Source organism: Halichoerus grypus, chromosome 3 (assembly GCF_964656455.1).
Source record: "Halichoerus grypus chromosome 3, mHalGry1.hap1.1, whole genome shotgun sequence".
In the NCBI taxonomy this organism is placed as follows: Eukaryota; Metazoa; Chordata; class Mammalia; order Carnivora; family Phocidae; genus Halichoerus; species Halichoerus grypus.
The window spans coordinates 84,296,576-84,313,171 of NC_135714.1; the positions used below are offsets into that span (position 1 = coordinate 84,296,576).

At 36.7% G+C, this 16,596-nt stretch overlaps 1 pseudogene; it reads left to right on the forward strand.

The window, feature by feature from the left end:
• The first annotated feature begins 9,677 nt into the window (after positions 1–9,677).
• Positions 9,678–10,296, forward strand: LOC118549228 (cytochrome b5 pseudogene; annotated as a pseudogene).
• Positions 10,297–16,596: the final 6,300 nt, after the last annotated feature.

Consider the following 16,596-nt stretch of genomic DNA (forward strand, 5'->3'; position numbering starts at 1 on the left):
TTATTTGACACAGAGAGAGAGACAGCGAGAGAGGGAACACAAGCAGGGGGAGTGGGAGAGGGAGAAGCAGACTTCCCGCCCAACAGGGAGCCCAGTGTGGGGCTCGATTCCATGACCCTGGGATAATGACCTGAGCCGAAGGCAGACGCTTAACGACTGAGCCATCCAGGCGCCCCTGAAGGCAGATGCTTACCCGACTGAGCCACCCAGGTGCCCCTGACCAAGACTTTTTATTCTGAGAACAACATGGACCCATTGGAGGGTTTGAGCAGGAAAGTAGTATGTTCTGCCTTAGGATTTAAAAGGAGTACTCTGGTTACTTATGCTGAGAATAGACTGTAAGGAGCATGGGTGGAAGCAGGAGTGGTTAAACAATTACTGCTAAAATCCAGGTGAGAGATGCCAGTGACCTGAACCAGGGCAGTAACAGATAAGGTGGTGAGAAGTGTCTGGATGGAGTATACCAGGTGTTCTATGAGACAGCCAGCAGGATTTCTGGATAGGTGAGATGTGGGATGTAAGAGAAAATGAGGTGTCAAGCATGATTCTGAACTCTGGGAAATGTGGAACTGCCATTAACTGAAATGGGGAAGATGCAAGTCAAACAGGTTTCAGGGGAAAGATCAGGAATTTCAACTTGAGGTGCCCGATTAGACATTGGATGGGGATAGTGAGATATGAAGTTGGCATTGTATTTAAAGCCATGACACTGGCTGAGATCATGTGGGGGAATAAGTGTAGATTGAGCAGAGAATAAGACCAAGGACAGCCCTGAGCATTTCAATCTTTGGAAGTGGATTGAAGAGGTTGAAGAGGAGGAACAAACAAAGGAGACTGAGTTGGAGTTGGCCAAGGAGGGAGAAGGAAAACCAAGGAAGGGTGGTGTCTAGAAAGTCAAGTGAAAAAAGTGTTTCCAGGAGGAGGGTGTGGCCTAAGACAGATGTTGCTGACAGGTCAGGTTGCATGAGTACTGAACATTGACTGCTGGAGTTAGTAACGGGCAGGTCATTTGTAACTGGACAAAAGCAGTTTTGGTGGAGTGGTGTGGGCACTACCCTGATTGCAGTGGATTTAACAGAACAGTGGAAGAGGTTAATTTGAAACAGTAAGTAAGTATGGTCAACCTGGAGGAGATTTGCTATAAAGGGATATAGAGAAATGCAGAGTTGCTGAAGGGACAAGAGAGCACACAAGAGTTTTTTTAATGTTTGTTTTTAAGGTAGGAGAAATAAGAACATTTTGTATGTTGATAAGAATGATCCAGGATAGACAGTAAAATTAGTGATTTAGGAGAAAGAAGAGAAATTTTATGCGTTTGAATAAGTGAGAGGGGATGGGGGCCAGTGCACAGGTAGCAGGATTACTGATGGAAGGAGCAGAGATGGTTCATGTACATTAACAGGAAGAAAGGCAGACATAAGGATGTGGGTGCTTGTAGGTCATAGTGGTAAAAAGGAAAGCCCTCAGATCCCAACTTTCCAAAGCCCTATTCCTGTAACCTATTTGTTATGTATTATTCTGTCTGTGAGGGGATTGATATTTTCACACTATAACTCAGATGTGCAAAGAAAATGAAGAGTATTTATTTTAAAATGAATATTCATGAGCTTGCACCAGGCTGGAAGTGGGGGGAATACCTCAAGCACAACCTCTGTCTATGGTCCTGCAATCCTGTGATCTGCACTGTGTGGTCTTTTTCTATCAATACCAAATGGCTTTTTGTGTGCCTATTCCTGCCATGTTCTCAGTAACTCTGCATTCCAATTTCTGGTTCCCCATTTACCCTAAGTGCAGACTACTGGGTATCTGGAGCTCCAACTCAGGCTAAATCCTGTGCCCTGGGTAGCCTGCATCATACTATTAGGATGAGCTGCTGAACTGACTGCAGGACTTTTCCTAGCAGGGTGGATATGTATATCCAGTAGAACTGCATAATTTGAAGCCAATGGTCAAATGATACTGGGCAGATGCTAGGGGTAGGCCAGAACATCACAATTTTTAAAATCTCTTTAGACATTTCCAAAGTACTACCATAATTGAGAAACACTGTCTTCAAGACCTGGAGAATCTCTACGCCTTAGCCTAAGAACAGTTTATTAATTCCTGCTGTTTTAAAGGGCACCCATACCTACATGTTTCCATGCTCCCTACTCTAAGGTGTGGCCCTGAGGGTGAGTGTAAGCAGGTACTCAAGCAACCGACTTTTTATTTCAACCTTTCATCTCTTGGACTGGGAGGGTGGGATTTTTATTTACTCTTCATGGAGAGGATCCTTTTTATGTTGTGTTTGTGATCTGGGGTCATAAAGCTTTCATGGTTCAGCTATAATGACAGAAGTAATAAGCCCTCTGCACTGGAGATTTAAGTGTCCTGTGCATGCACATGCACAATGCATGCACACACGTGTATAGATACACATGCACATATGTGCACACATACACGTGTGCAGACACATGGACGCATTTGCACACACACATGCACGTACACACACAGGCCTAGACTCCTTTCTGGTTTCAAATATAGGCTTCATTGCCACTAGTTGCATAATCTTGGTCAAATTAACTTAACCTTTGTACTTTAGTGAGATAAACTCAGGGTTGTGGTGAAGATTAATGCGAAAATTCAGTAAAACTATTTGAATAATGCTTGGAACCTTAGAATAGTCCCTGATGTAGTAAGTATTGACTAAATTTTAGCAATTTTATTTTTACATTTGCATATAAATATTCATGTAACTATCTAAGGAAGGTAGATACTAAGAACAGACTTATGCTTTCCTAAGTGGGAGTTAAATGAATGAGGTTCTAGGAGTGAAATGCAATGTTGGAGAGCCTGATCGATTCTCCTTAAGCAAAAGGTGGTACATAGAGAAATTAGGAAAGACAGAAAATGGGAAAATCTTGAAACTACATAAAAATGAGAACTGGCATGAGATGATGTTTGAAAGGAAGATGAAATGGAAAGTATTCAAAGAGTCATATTAGTTAGGGATTTTGTTTCACTATTGATAAGAAAAAAGCTGCATCCAGCTCAAAGTCCACAATTTTCTCCACTGGATCTAAATGTGGCTTTAACATTTATAGGATGTTTGATATCCTATAACCCAAAAGGCAAATTATCTGGCCCCAGCACACTCAAATTTTATTGGTGAGAAGAAACAAAATAACCACAATAAAACTATTTATAACAGGGGAGAATGGGAAATATAGAGTAGTTACTGCTCATAACAGTGGCCAAATGATGTTGGGCAGGAATATTAAGAATTTGCTGCCTTGGCTGAAGGTTAAGGTCCTTGATTAGGCCCTCTGGCAGACCCTGGTTCGGCTATCTGGGAGAAATTCTCTGGTTCACTGAACTCCCTTGCCCTCTGATGGATTTTAACCTTTTTCTTGAATTATACTATTACAAAGAATATTTGATGGACATCTGTGTATACTAGTTCAAGCACATATATCCAAGGAATTCATTCCTAGAAGTGAAAATTTTGAAAATTAATTGTATTGACAACTAAGTACATATTTCTGAATTATCCTCTAAAATAAAGTGCCTATAACCATAAAATAAAATAGAGTTCCTGTTTTGAAGTCTCTTCAAATAAATAAGGAATTGCATATGCCCATATATCATACTGTTGTATTTACAGTTTTTGCTGCTTGAAAAGATACCTAATGACATCACTGTATTTAAAAAATATATTTTTAGTTCTCACAATAGCAACATTCTATAGCTGAAAAAATGTGTGTATATGTATAAGGTGACTCAGTTGTTTGTTTTGCTTTGGTGTCAACAGCCATTGGGAAATAAGAAAAGAGGGAAAAAATCTTCCACTTTCTGGCTTTCCAGTTAATTGACATTGGGATCTGGAGTAGCAGTGGGTTTAAAAGGGCAAGGACAAGGGTCACTAATAGGAAGAACAGGAAGTGTAAGGGCCTGGGGTGAATTACATGCAGGTTGTCATGTGAAAATGTAAACCCATTTTGCCGTATCTTTCAGTTATTCCTGAGTAGTAATAAATCTGGACTTGGTGTTCCATCATATTAAAACTAACTAAAAATAAAATATGACATGGGTAGAACAAAACAAGTTTGTGGGCTATATTTGGTTGCAGTTTACAGGTTTATACCTTCTGGGCAAAGAGATCTTTAGTCTCAAGCTTATATTTAAGGTCATATTGTAAATAGCGATTCAAATCAAGGCTTATTCCTGAGAACTAGACTCTATGTTCTATTAGGGAAGGGACTGAGACTTCTTGGCTTCTTACTGTGTCTGGTCCTAGCATGGGCAGTACTCAATTAATATATTAAGACCAGGCAGAAAATTTGATTTTTAAATTTATTAGGTAAATATTGAGATGGATAGCAATCATGTCTAGTAGCAAGTACCATACAAAATATACAATCTTCCAGAAAAAGTTGATAATGTTTCTTCATTTTATGCACTGTTTGCATTTCTTCATTTCTTCTTTTTCCTCTAATATTTTACTATGTGTTTCTTTATTTCTTTTTGTTTTTGCTAGAAGAGGAAAAATATTGGATATAGGTTGCTTAGGACCTTTTAGAACAAGGAATTGCTTTGCCTTTTTTTTTTTTTTTGAAGATTTTCTTTGTGGCCATGGAATATAGGTGTCTTTAAAAAATTACGGAGATTTCAAATGTTCTGCTTTATAATAAACTAGCTAAATGTCTTGGTGGTTCTAATATTTTGATATCTGGTTTGCCTCTTTTCTCAGAAATCACACAAAAGAAATCTTTGGTCAAATTATCACCCATGTTGGTTCTGAAAATGGGGTCACCATCTGTTTTTCCTACCAAATCATGCCACCTTTAATGCTTTCTCATTTTTCTTTCTTAAAATCCAGTTTAACTATTTGGTTGAAGACACTCATTATAAAACTTAATCTTATTATCATTCTTCTTCCCATAAAGTGACTCTTCAAGCATGGTCTGAGCCCCTTTCAGGAGGTTCTGTGTGGTCAAAACAATTTTCATAATAATAGTAAGTCTTTGCCTTTTTATTGTGTTAACATTAGCTCCAATACTGCAAAAGCAAGGGTAGATGAAACAATTAGAGTTTAGCAGGAATTAAGGTAACACATGCTTGTAGTAAGACATCACTAAAATAAAAACAGGCTCAGTTAAGAATGTCCTACTGCAAGACTGCCTGGGTGGCTATGGGTTGAGCCTCTGACTCTTAATTTCTGCTTAGGTCATGATCTTGGTGTCCCGGTATTGAGCCCCGAGTTGGGCTGTGCCCTTGGCATTGAGTCTGCTTGGGATTCTTGCTCTCCCTCTGCTTCTGCCCTTCCCGCCTCCCCCCCCCCCCGGTAACTCGCTCTCTCTCAAAATAAATAAATAAAATCTTAAAAAAGAAAAGTCCTATTGCATATCAAAGTGCAATGGCTGTCTCAAGGAAAAACCTTTTTTTTTTAACTTGCAAATTGAGCCTTCCAAAATGATTTGAAATTGCCTTTTAGCTACGGTGGGAGAGGGAGTTTACTAGAGCAATAGTAGAATAGACAGGAAATGCTTGGTGCAAAGGCTCACTAAGATTAGGACTTAGTGTAGGAAAAACAATGCACATTTAAATGATTTTCAGTAAATTCATAGAGTTGCGTAAACATCAATTTATTTTTATTTATTCCTTTTAAATTTTAATTCCAGTATAGTTAATATACAGTGTTATATTAGTTTCAGGTGTACAATATAGTGATTCAACACTTCCATACAACACCTGATGCTCATCACAAGTGTAATCCTTAATCCCCATCATCTATTTCACCCATTCCCCCCCACCTCCCCTCTAGTAACCATCCGTTTGTTCTCTATAGTTAAGAGTCTGTTTCTTGTTTTGTCTTTCTCTTTTTTTCTTTGCTCATTTGTTTTGTTTCTTAAATACCATATATGAGTGAAATCATATGATATTCGTCTTTCTCTGACTTATTACACTTACCATTATACTTTCTAGCTCCATTCATGTTGTTACAAATGGCAAGATTGCATTCTTTTTTATGGCTGAGCAATATTCCATTGTATACATATACTACATCTTGTTTATCCATTCATCCATCAACAGACACTTGGGCTGCTTCCATAATTTGGCTATTGTAAATAAGGCTGATATAAACATAAGTGTGTATATATCTTTTCAAATTAGTGTTTTCATATTCCTTCTGTGAATACCCAGTAGTGGAATTACTGGATCTTATGGTAATTCTATTTTTAATTTTTTGAGGAACCATCATACTGTTTTCCACATTGGCTGCACTAGTTTGCATTCCCACCAGAAGTAAAGAGGGTACTTTTTTCTCTCCACATCACTTGTTGTGATGTTGGTCTCTCACCAACACTTGTTTTTTGTGTTACTGATTTTAGTCATTCTGGCAGGTATGAAGTAATAGCTCATTGAAGTTTTGATTTGTATTTCCCTGATGATGAATGATGTTGAGCATCTTTTCATATGTCTGTTGGTCATTGCTATGTCTTTTTGGAGAAATGTCTGTTCATGTCTCCTGCCCATTTTTAAAACTGGATTTTTGTTTTTTGGTGTTGAGTTGTAGAAGTTCTTTATATATTTTGGATACTAACCCTTTATTGGATATGTCATTTGCAAATTTCTTCTCCCATTCAGTAGATTGTATTTTAGTTTTGTTGATTGTTTCCTTCCGTGTGCAGAAATTTTTGATTTTGATGTAGTCCCATTAGTTTGTTTTTGCTTTTGTTTCCCTTACCTCAGGAGACATATCTAGAAAAATGTTGCTATGGCTGATGTCAGAGAAATTACTGCCTGTGCTCTCCTCTAAGATTTTTATGGTTTTAGGTCTAACATTTAAGTCCTTAATCCATTTTGAGTTTGTTTTTGTGTATGGTGTAGGAAAGTGGTCCAGTTTCATTCTTTTGCTTGTAGCTGTCCAGTTTTCCTAACACCATTTATTGAAGAGACTGTCTCTTTCTCATTTTATGTTCTTGTCTCCTTCATTGAAGATTAATTGACCATGTAATTGGGGTTTATTTCTGGGCTTTCTATTCTGTTTCATTGATCTATATGTTTGTTTTCGTGCTGGTACCATACCGTTTTGATTACTACAGCTTTGTACTGTATCTTAAAATCTGGGAATGTAATACCTCCAGTTTTGTTCTTCTTTTTCAAGATTACTTTGGCTATTCAGGGTCTTTTGTGGCTTCATACAAATTTTAAGATTATTTGTTCTAGTTCTGTGAAAAATGCTGTTGGTATTGATAGGGATTGCTTTAAATGTTTAGATTGCTTTGGGTATTATAGACATTTTAACAATATTTGTTCTTCCAATCCATGACATTGGAATATTTTTCCATTTTTTTTGTGTCACCTTCAATTTCTTTCATTGGTGTTATATAGTTTTCAGAGTACAGGTCTTTCACTTCCTTGGTTAAGTTTATTTCTAGGTATTTTATTATTTTTGCTGCAGTTTTAAATGGGATTATTTTCTTAATTTCTCTTTCTGCTACTTCATTATTAGTGTATAGAAATGCAATGGATTTCTGTATATTGATTTTGTATCCTGCACACCACAAATGATTTTTCCTTAAATTTCTTTCAACCTCATTTGCAACTTAGCACAATTTCAACTCCTTCAGTCACAACCACTGATCTGCTTTTTACTTCTTTAAATTTATCTTTTCATAATATTTTATAATATGAATGAAATCATATGACATGAAGTCTTGTGCATCTGGTTTAGCATGTTTTTGAAGTTTATCTGTGTTATAGCATGTATTGGTATTTAATTCCTTTTTATTGTAGAATAATAGTCCTTTCTGTGGATATACGACCTTTTGTTTGTCCATTCATCAATCAAGGGATATTTGTATTGGTTCCAGATTTTTTCTTATAAGTAAGAATGCTATGAATACTCACACAATACTATTTAATTCCTCTGTTGATTTTTAAAATTATATTTGTGTTATTTTCTTTTAGTTATTTTACTTTCCATCTCTAGAATTTCCATTTAATTTCTAGTTCTGTATAATCTTTAGCTTTTTGTTGAAATTCTTTATTCATTATTCAAACCATCCTGAGATAGGGTCAGGATACAGGCCTCTTTGAAGGGAAATGCTGTCTTGTAATGGACAGAAAAAGTAAAGGTTAGGCAAATTCTGATTTTCCTATTCCTTCTGTCCAAAGATTCTTTATTTAGTGTTTTAAGGATTTTTATTTTTTCAAAGTTTGTTATTGTATCACGAATGTTATGTCCCAATCCATCACAGTTTTGGATTTTGACATCCAAAAGTTTCATTTTTGAAAGTCAAAAAACCTTTGCTGTTAAAACTATTTTTCTATGAGTTTTAGAAAGTTATTTTGAGACTCCAAAGCTATGATTCCATTTCTTTTTATTATTTTCTGTGATAAAATTCTTTCCCTGAAGTAATAGAAATTCTGCTTGAGTGAGAGGAAGGAACATGGGGTAAAATGAATAACCAGAACTGAAAAGTACATCAATTAAATAGAAAACTTTATTTCACCATGTATATGTTCCAAAATTCCAAAGAAGTCATGATTAAAAAACATGGGGGGCCCCTGTTCTGTGACATGGAACATGGATAACAGTAAAAAAATTATGAAATTGTTGAAATATTCCAACTATAAGAATACTTGTTCTCTAACCTATGTACCTGCTTATAACTCTCTTTATCCAATTTTTGGTACCAAACCTACTTCTCTCCACCTCTGTCCAGCACACTGGGTAGATTGAATATAGTTTCCTTGCTTGATACCTTATATTTTCTTTTCCTTTTTTTTTTAAATTGGTGAACCTACATTGACACATCATAATCACCCATATTCCATACTTTACATTATTATTCACTCTTAGTATTATACACTCTATGGATATGGATAACTGTATAATCATATGTACCCACCATTATAATATCATATTATTTTCTTTTTCTTTTCTTTTTTCTTTTATTTTTTTATTATGTTCAGTTAGCTAATATATAGTACATCATTAGTTTCTGATGTAGTGTTCAGCAATATCATATTATTTTCACTGCCCTAAAAATCCTCTGTGCTCTGCCTATTCATCCATTCCTTGCCACTTCCCCTGGTAACTGCTATTTTTTTTTTTTAATTATGTCCATAGTTTTGCCTTTTCCAGAATGGCATATAATTGGAATCATATTGTATGTAGCCTTTTCATATTGGCTTCTTTCACTTAGTAATCTGCACTTAAAATTTTTCCATTAAAAACCCTTTTAGTTTTTTAAAAAACTACAAAAAAGGTAGGCTTAATTTCTTTTTAATGATGAATAATATTCAATTTTCTGGATGGACCACAGTTTACTTATCCATTCACCTACTGAAGGGACATCTTGATTGCTTCCAAGTTTTGGCAAATATAAATAAAGCTGCTATAAACATCCATGTTTGGTTTTTGTGTGGACATAAGTTTTCATCTCCTTTGGGTAAATACCAAGAAGGGCAATTGTTGGATCAATGGTAAGAGTATGTTTAGTTTTATAAGAAACTGCCAGGCAGTCTTCCAAAGTGGCCAAATCATTTTGGGCAGTGCGGGCCACCCTGCTCTGGGTGTAGGGCTCAGGCACCAGGAATGTCCCAGGCCCAGCTATCTGAGACCTGTGAGCTAGGCTCTGCCAGCTTTGTTAGTGTCTGCATGGCCTGAGGGCTTGCTGTGTTTAGAAATGGCCAAATAGTGGGACCAGACCATCAAGTACTACATCCTGGAAGAGATCCAGAAGCACAACCACAGCAAGAGCACCTGGTTGATCCTGCACCACAAGGTGTACAATTTGACCAAGTTTGTGGAGGAATATCCTGGGGGGTTGGGGGGAAGCAGTGTTGAGGCAACAAGCTGGAGGGATGCTACTGAAAACTTTGAGGGTCAGGCACTCTACAGATGCTAGAGAATTGTCTAAAACATATATCATTGGGGATCTTCATCCAGATGAAAGATCAAAGATAACCAAGCCTTTGGAAACTCTCATTACTACCGTTGATTCTAATTCCAGCTGGTGACCAACTGGGTGATCCCAGCCATCTTAGCACTGAGGGTAGCCTGATGTATCACCTCTACACAGTGGAAGATTAAACACATTCTCAGAAGTCAATGAGAGAAAAGACTGCTTTGGACCAGGGAGAAAGAAGCCAGTGTTAACTGCTTCAACTAACAGAAGCCCTCACCTGAAAAATAATTTCAATATACCTGTTTCCCTTTTCTCCTACCTTAGAACCAAACCAAAAAGAATTCTAATTTTTCTACTCCTGAGCTCTTAGAATGTGCCTCTTTGTTCATCAACTTTTTTTTTTTTTTTTGATGTTCAATCACTACATAATTTACTTACTGTAGGCATGATCTTTTAAAAAATATATCTGGCTTTTAAAATATTAAAAAAAAGCGACCATACCATTTTGCATTCCTACTAGTGATGAATGAGAATTCCTGTTGCTCCACAACCTCACCAGGATTTGGTGTCAGTATTCTGGATTTTGGCCATTCTAATAGGTGTGTAGTGGTATCTCATTGTTTTTTAAATTTATATTTCCCTGATGACATATGATGTGGGGCATCTTTTCATATGCTTACTTGCCATCTGCTTATCTTCTTTGGTGAGGTGTCTGTTAAGACCTGAGGCTCATTTTTAAATTAGGTTGTATATTTTCTTATTGTTGAGTTTTCAGAGTTCTTTGTATATTTTGGATAGCAGTGCTTTATTAGATGTCTCTTTTGGAAATATTTTCTTTCAGTCTGTGGTTTGTCTTCTCATTCTCTTGACATTGTCTTTCACAGAGCAAAAGTTTTTAATTTTAATCAAGTCTAGCCTGTCCATTTTTTCTTTCATGGATTATGCCTATGATGTTGTGACAGAAAAGTTATCACCATACCCAAGGTCATTTATGTTTTCTCCTATGTTATCTTCTAGGAATTTTATAGTTTTGTGTTTTACATTTAACTCTGTGATCAACTTTAAGTTAAATTTTGTGAAACTAATGTAATGTTGTGTGTCAGCTATATTAAAATTAAATTATTATTTTTTAGTGAAGGGTGTAATGTCTGTGTCTAGATTAATTTTTTTTTGCATATGGATGTCTTGCTCCAGCATTATTTGTTGAAAAGACTATCTTTGCTCCATTGTATTGCCTTTGCTTTTTTTATTGAAGATTGGTTAACAATATTTTGATTTTGTTTTTTTTTTTAGATTTTTTTTTATTATGTTATGTTAATCACCATACATCATATCATTAGTTTTTGATGTAGTGTTCCATGATTCATTGTTTGCATATAACATACAGTGCTCCATGCAGAACGTGCCCTCTTTAACACCCATCACCAGGCTAACCCATCCTCCCACCCCCTCCCCTCTAGAACCCTCAGTTTGTTTTTCAGAGTCCATCGTCTTTCATGGTTCATCTCCCCCTCCGATTCCCCCCCTTCATTCTTCCCCTCCTGCTATCTTCTTCTTCTTCTTTTTTTTAACATATAATGTATTATTTGCTTCAGAGGTACAGATCTGTGATTCAACAGTCTTGCACACTTCACAGCGCTCACCATAGCACATACCCTCCCCAACGTCTATCACCCAGCCACCCCATCCCTCCCACCCGCCACCACTCCAGCAACCCTCAGTTTGTTTCCTGAGATTAAGAATTCCTCATATCAGTGAGGTCATATGATTCATGTCTTTCTCTGATTGACTTATTTCGCTCAGCATAATACCCTCCAGTTCCATCCACATCATTGCAAATGGCAAGATTTCATTCTTTTTGATGGTTTATGTGGTTCTATTTTTGGGCTCTCTATTCTATTCCATTGATCTATTTGTCTTTCTTTTGCTAATACCACACTATCTTGATTACTGTAGATTTTTAGTGATTCTTGAGGTTGGGTAGCATCAGTCTTCAAACTTTTCTCTTCTCCTTCAATAGTATATTGGCTACTCTGAGTCTTTAGCCTCTCCATATAAATTTTAGAATCCGTTTGTTATCAACAAACAAAATAACTTGAGATTTGGATTAGGATTGTATTGAATCTATAGATCAAGTTGAGAAGAAGTGACATCTTTACAATATTGAGTCTTCCTATCCATGAACATGGAATACCTCACCATTTATTTAGTTCTTCGAATTTGTTCATCAGAGATTTGATTATCCTCATAGAGATCTTGTACATATTTTGAAAGATTTATACTATGTATTTAATATTTTTGAGTGTAAATGTAAATGGAATTGTTATTAGTTTCAAATTCCACTTGTTCAGTGCTCTTATATAGGAAAGCAATTAATTGTCTTTTGTATATTAACCTTGAATCTTCAAACTTTGCTATAATTACTATTAATTCCAAGAGGTTTTTTGGTTAATTCTTTCAGATTTTCTACATAGAGAAACATGTCTTTTGTAAACAAAGAGTTATATTACTTCCTTCCCAGTATGTATATTTTATTACCTTTTCTTGCCTTATTGCATTAATAAGGACTAAGAAGTGGTGAGAGGGAATATCCTTACCTTATATCTGATCTTAGTGAGAAAGATTAGTGGAAAAGATTCTCATAATTAAGTATGATGTTAGTTGAGGGTTTTTGTGAACATTTTTTATCAAGTTGAAAAAGTTCCCATACTCCTAATTTACTGAGAATTTTTATCATGAATAGGTATTGATTTTTGTTAAATGGTTTCCTCCATCTAATGATTTTTCTATTTTAGTCTGTTGATGTAATGAATTATAATTAATTGATGATGAGTTGATGAAACAATCTTGAATACCTGACATAAATCCCACTTTGTCTTTGCATATAATTCTTTTTATACCTTGTTGGATTTGATTTGGTAATTTTTGTTGAAGATTTTTGCATCTGTGTTCATGAGAGATATTGGTATGTAGTTTCCTTTTCTTGTAATGTCTTTCTCTTGTTTTTGGTATTAGGGTAATGCTGGCTCCAAAGATTGAGTTATAAAATATTTCCTCTGTGTCTATGTTCTGAAAAAGATTGTAGAGAAATGATACCTCATATTTTCAACCTTCATTTTTTTTTCCCTTGTTTTAGATTTCCAGGGTATCAAAGATAAATTTATGCTAGTTAGTTAATATATGTTGATAAGTGAAAGTGTGCTGGATGTCTATCCCTCCAAGATAATTTGTACAGATTACCAAAAGTCTATTTTATACAATGCTGCACATAAAAAAGACAATTTTACTTCAGGTTTGGGTTTAAGGGGGATCAGGAACAGAGGGGGGAGAATTATGGCAGCCAGCAGAAGTTTTGGTATATGACTCCTTTTCTGATATAATCCACATCTTATTTCAGCCTGTTGCTTAACTTATTCTGCTAGTTTTGGGCCCACTGACATACATCACTGGAGCCTCTTGAATCTGTTATGACTGAATATACCTTTTAATCTGTGTTTCAAAGGTATTTATGTATGTTTCTTTCTTTAGAATCTTCATTTAAAAATTGATGGTATCCTTTTTCCTGTTTTAGCCTGTAATCAAAACTATTGGTGGAAAAGATTGAAAAACTGTCAATCTAAAAGCCATAATTCCTATTTACAGAAATAGAGTGAGACTTTTGCAGTTTTGTGATTTCTTTGTGGAAGTAAATAGAGTGCTCTGTGAAGATTATTCATATTGTACCACAAAAATGCAAAAAATAAAACCTCTACTAATCTGAAGGAATGACAGTTATTAGCAAATATTTACATTTAATACTAAAAAAAGAATTATCCCCATATAGATAATCTGTACCTTCTATATAATTTACCCTATTGTTGAATATTTTCAGGAGAGCTTGGCATTTTAGCTTCATTAAATGCATCCATTGTTAGGAATTTCCTGAGTACATGTATAAAAATATACCTGACATATAGTTTATAAAATAAATGAACACTATTATTTCTAATTCATATAAATAAAAGAACTTATTTTGTTCATGATTTTACAAAGACTCCAACTTGTTTAGAAATCATTTCTTATAGAAATATTTGTAATTACTTTTCAACTTTCAGAGCAAAGCATTTTCCAAAAACTTAAATCTTTATTTTCAATATCTTGTAAAATATAATAGTAACTTCATGGAAATAGGCTTGTTTCCTTTCTTTTTTGGGTATGGTCTTATTATTTCTTACAGGATTGATAATACAATCATTTGGATAATATAGATCTTTTCAAACTTGATTTCTGAATATGCTCGTTGATTGAAATAAAGACTTTCCCCATCAGTTTATCTACACAACAGCATTAGTTCTATTTTATAGGATACTTGTGTCTGACATGAAGCAAGTATTCAACACACTTGCTGAATCAATAAATAGATGCCTGTGCTTGCCATGAACTCTCTCCTCAGATCCAGTGGCCCAGTATTTTCTTTGACTTAGTAGAGAAATTGAAGAATAACATTTTAAAAATCTCTGGATTTGAGCCCTACTAGTGCAAGATTTGGAAGGTCAACCCCACATACATCTTCTTGCAGTGAAGCTCTGCTCTGTCAGGTGGCCCAGGGATACAAGTGCTCCTATCTTATTGCTTCCCCATCCCTTAAAGCAGTACCATTGACCCTTGAACAATGGGTTTGAACTGCCTGAGTCTACTTATACTTGGAATCTTACAGTACAGTACTATAAATGTATTTTCTCTTTCTTATGATTTTCTTAATAAACACTTTCTCTTCCCTAGCTTAATTTATTGTAAGAATACAGCATATAATACATTCAACATACAAAATATGCGTTAATCAACTGTTGATGATATCAACATCAGAACATACAGGTGCCTGTAATCCTTCACATTGTTTAAGGGTCAACTGTACTTCTCAAATTTCAGTGTGTATATAAATCACTTAGGAGTCATGTTAAAATGCAAATTCTGGGGATGGGAAAAGATGGTGGAGGCATATGAGACCCTATTTCAACCGGTCCCCTGAATTGAGCTGGATATCTACCAGACCACTCTGAACACCCATGAAATCAGCCTGAGATGTAAGAAGACACACCTGGATCTCTACAAACAGAATATCCCCAGTGGTTGGTTTCGAGGTATGAAGGGGGGAACCATGATTCTGTGGCCAGATATCAGAAGATAAACATAAGGGGGAGGGAGCCTCTGGGATCCTGCATCGCGGGAACGCAAAAGCCTCCCACGCTGCAGACGGAGCATAGACTCGCAGACCAGTAGCAGTGGGGAAAGGACATTAGGGCAGCCCCCTGGACGAAACCTGGAGCTGTGTGGGCATGTGTGCAATTTGGGGGAAGCTGGCAGTTTTAGAAGCACAAAGGGCAGAGACATGCCCCGACCTGGAAGTGAGGACTGGGAGTGCTGCTGTGGGACACACAACCCAGGATGCTGCAGTTTTAGCAGCACAGACAAAAACGGAGACAGTGTGGCCTGGAGAGCTCACCAAAGAACAGACTGAGATCTCTCTGTTCTGAGGCAGAGGTTTGGAAATGGTCACTTCTGCTCTTACTCCTGGAAGAGACACAATAAGCCATCAGGGAAAGCTGCCAGAGAACAAAAGCCCCCCAAACCAGATTTCACTGAGCCCACCCCCCCTCCCCCAGAGGGAGCAGGACAACTCTGCCCAAACAAGGTTGCCTTTGAGTAACAGCACAGCAGGCCCCTCCCCCAGAAGACAGGCTGGGAGAACAAGAGGCCGGCAACCCTAAGGTCCCTATAAAATAGGTGCATTTTGCTTGGGTTGTGGTCAATAATTTGGACTCCGTACATTCCCTCAACCACCCCTCAACAGAATGACTAAGAGGAGGAACCCCCAAAATAGGAAAGACTCACAGACTGTGACTTCTGCCACAGATTTACAAATGGATACAGATATAACCAAGATGTCAGAAATGGAATTCAAGATAGTAGTTGTAAAGACAATAGCTAGAATGGAGAAATTGATTAATGGCAACATAGAGTCTCTAAGGCCCTCTAAAGGCATAAATGAGAGCTGATCTGGCAGAACTTAAAAATGCTATCAATGAGATCCAATCTAATCTAGATCCTCTAACAGCTAGGGTAAACCAGGCAGAAGAACAAATTAGTGATCTAGAAGACAAACTGATAGAAAAGAAGGAACAGGGGGAGGCCTGGAACAAACAGCTTAAAATCCGTGAGAACAGAATTAGAGAAATAAGTGATGCCATGAAACGTTCCAATGTCAGAATTATTGGGATCCCTGAGGGAATGGAGAGAGAGAGAGGACTAGAAGATATATTTGAGCAAATTGTTGCTGAGAACTTCCCTAACCTGGGGAATGAAACAAACACTCATGTCCTAGAGGCAGAGAGGACCCCTCCCACGATCAAGGAAAACAGAACAATGCCCTGGCATATAATAGTAAAACTCACAAATCTTAGAACCAAGGAAACCATCTTAAGGGCAGGTAGGGGGAAAAGATTCCTTACGTACAGAGGGAGGAACATCAGAATAACATCAGACCTATCCACAGAGACCTGGCAAGGCAGAAAGGGCTGGCAAGACATATTCAGGGTACTAAATGAGAAGAACATGCAGCCAAGAATACTTTATCTGGCAAGGCTGTCATTTAGAATGGATGGGGAGATGCAGAGATTCCAAGACCAGCAGAAATGGAAAGAATATGTGACCGCTAAGC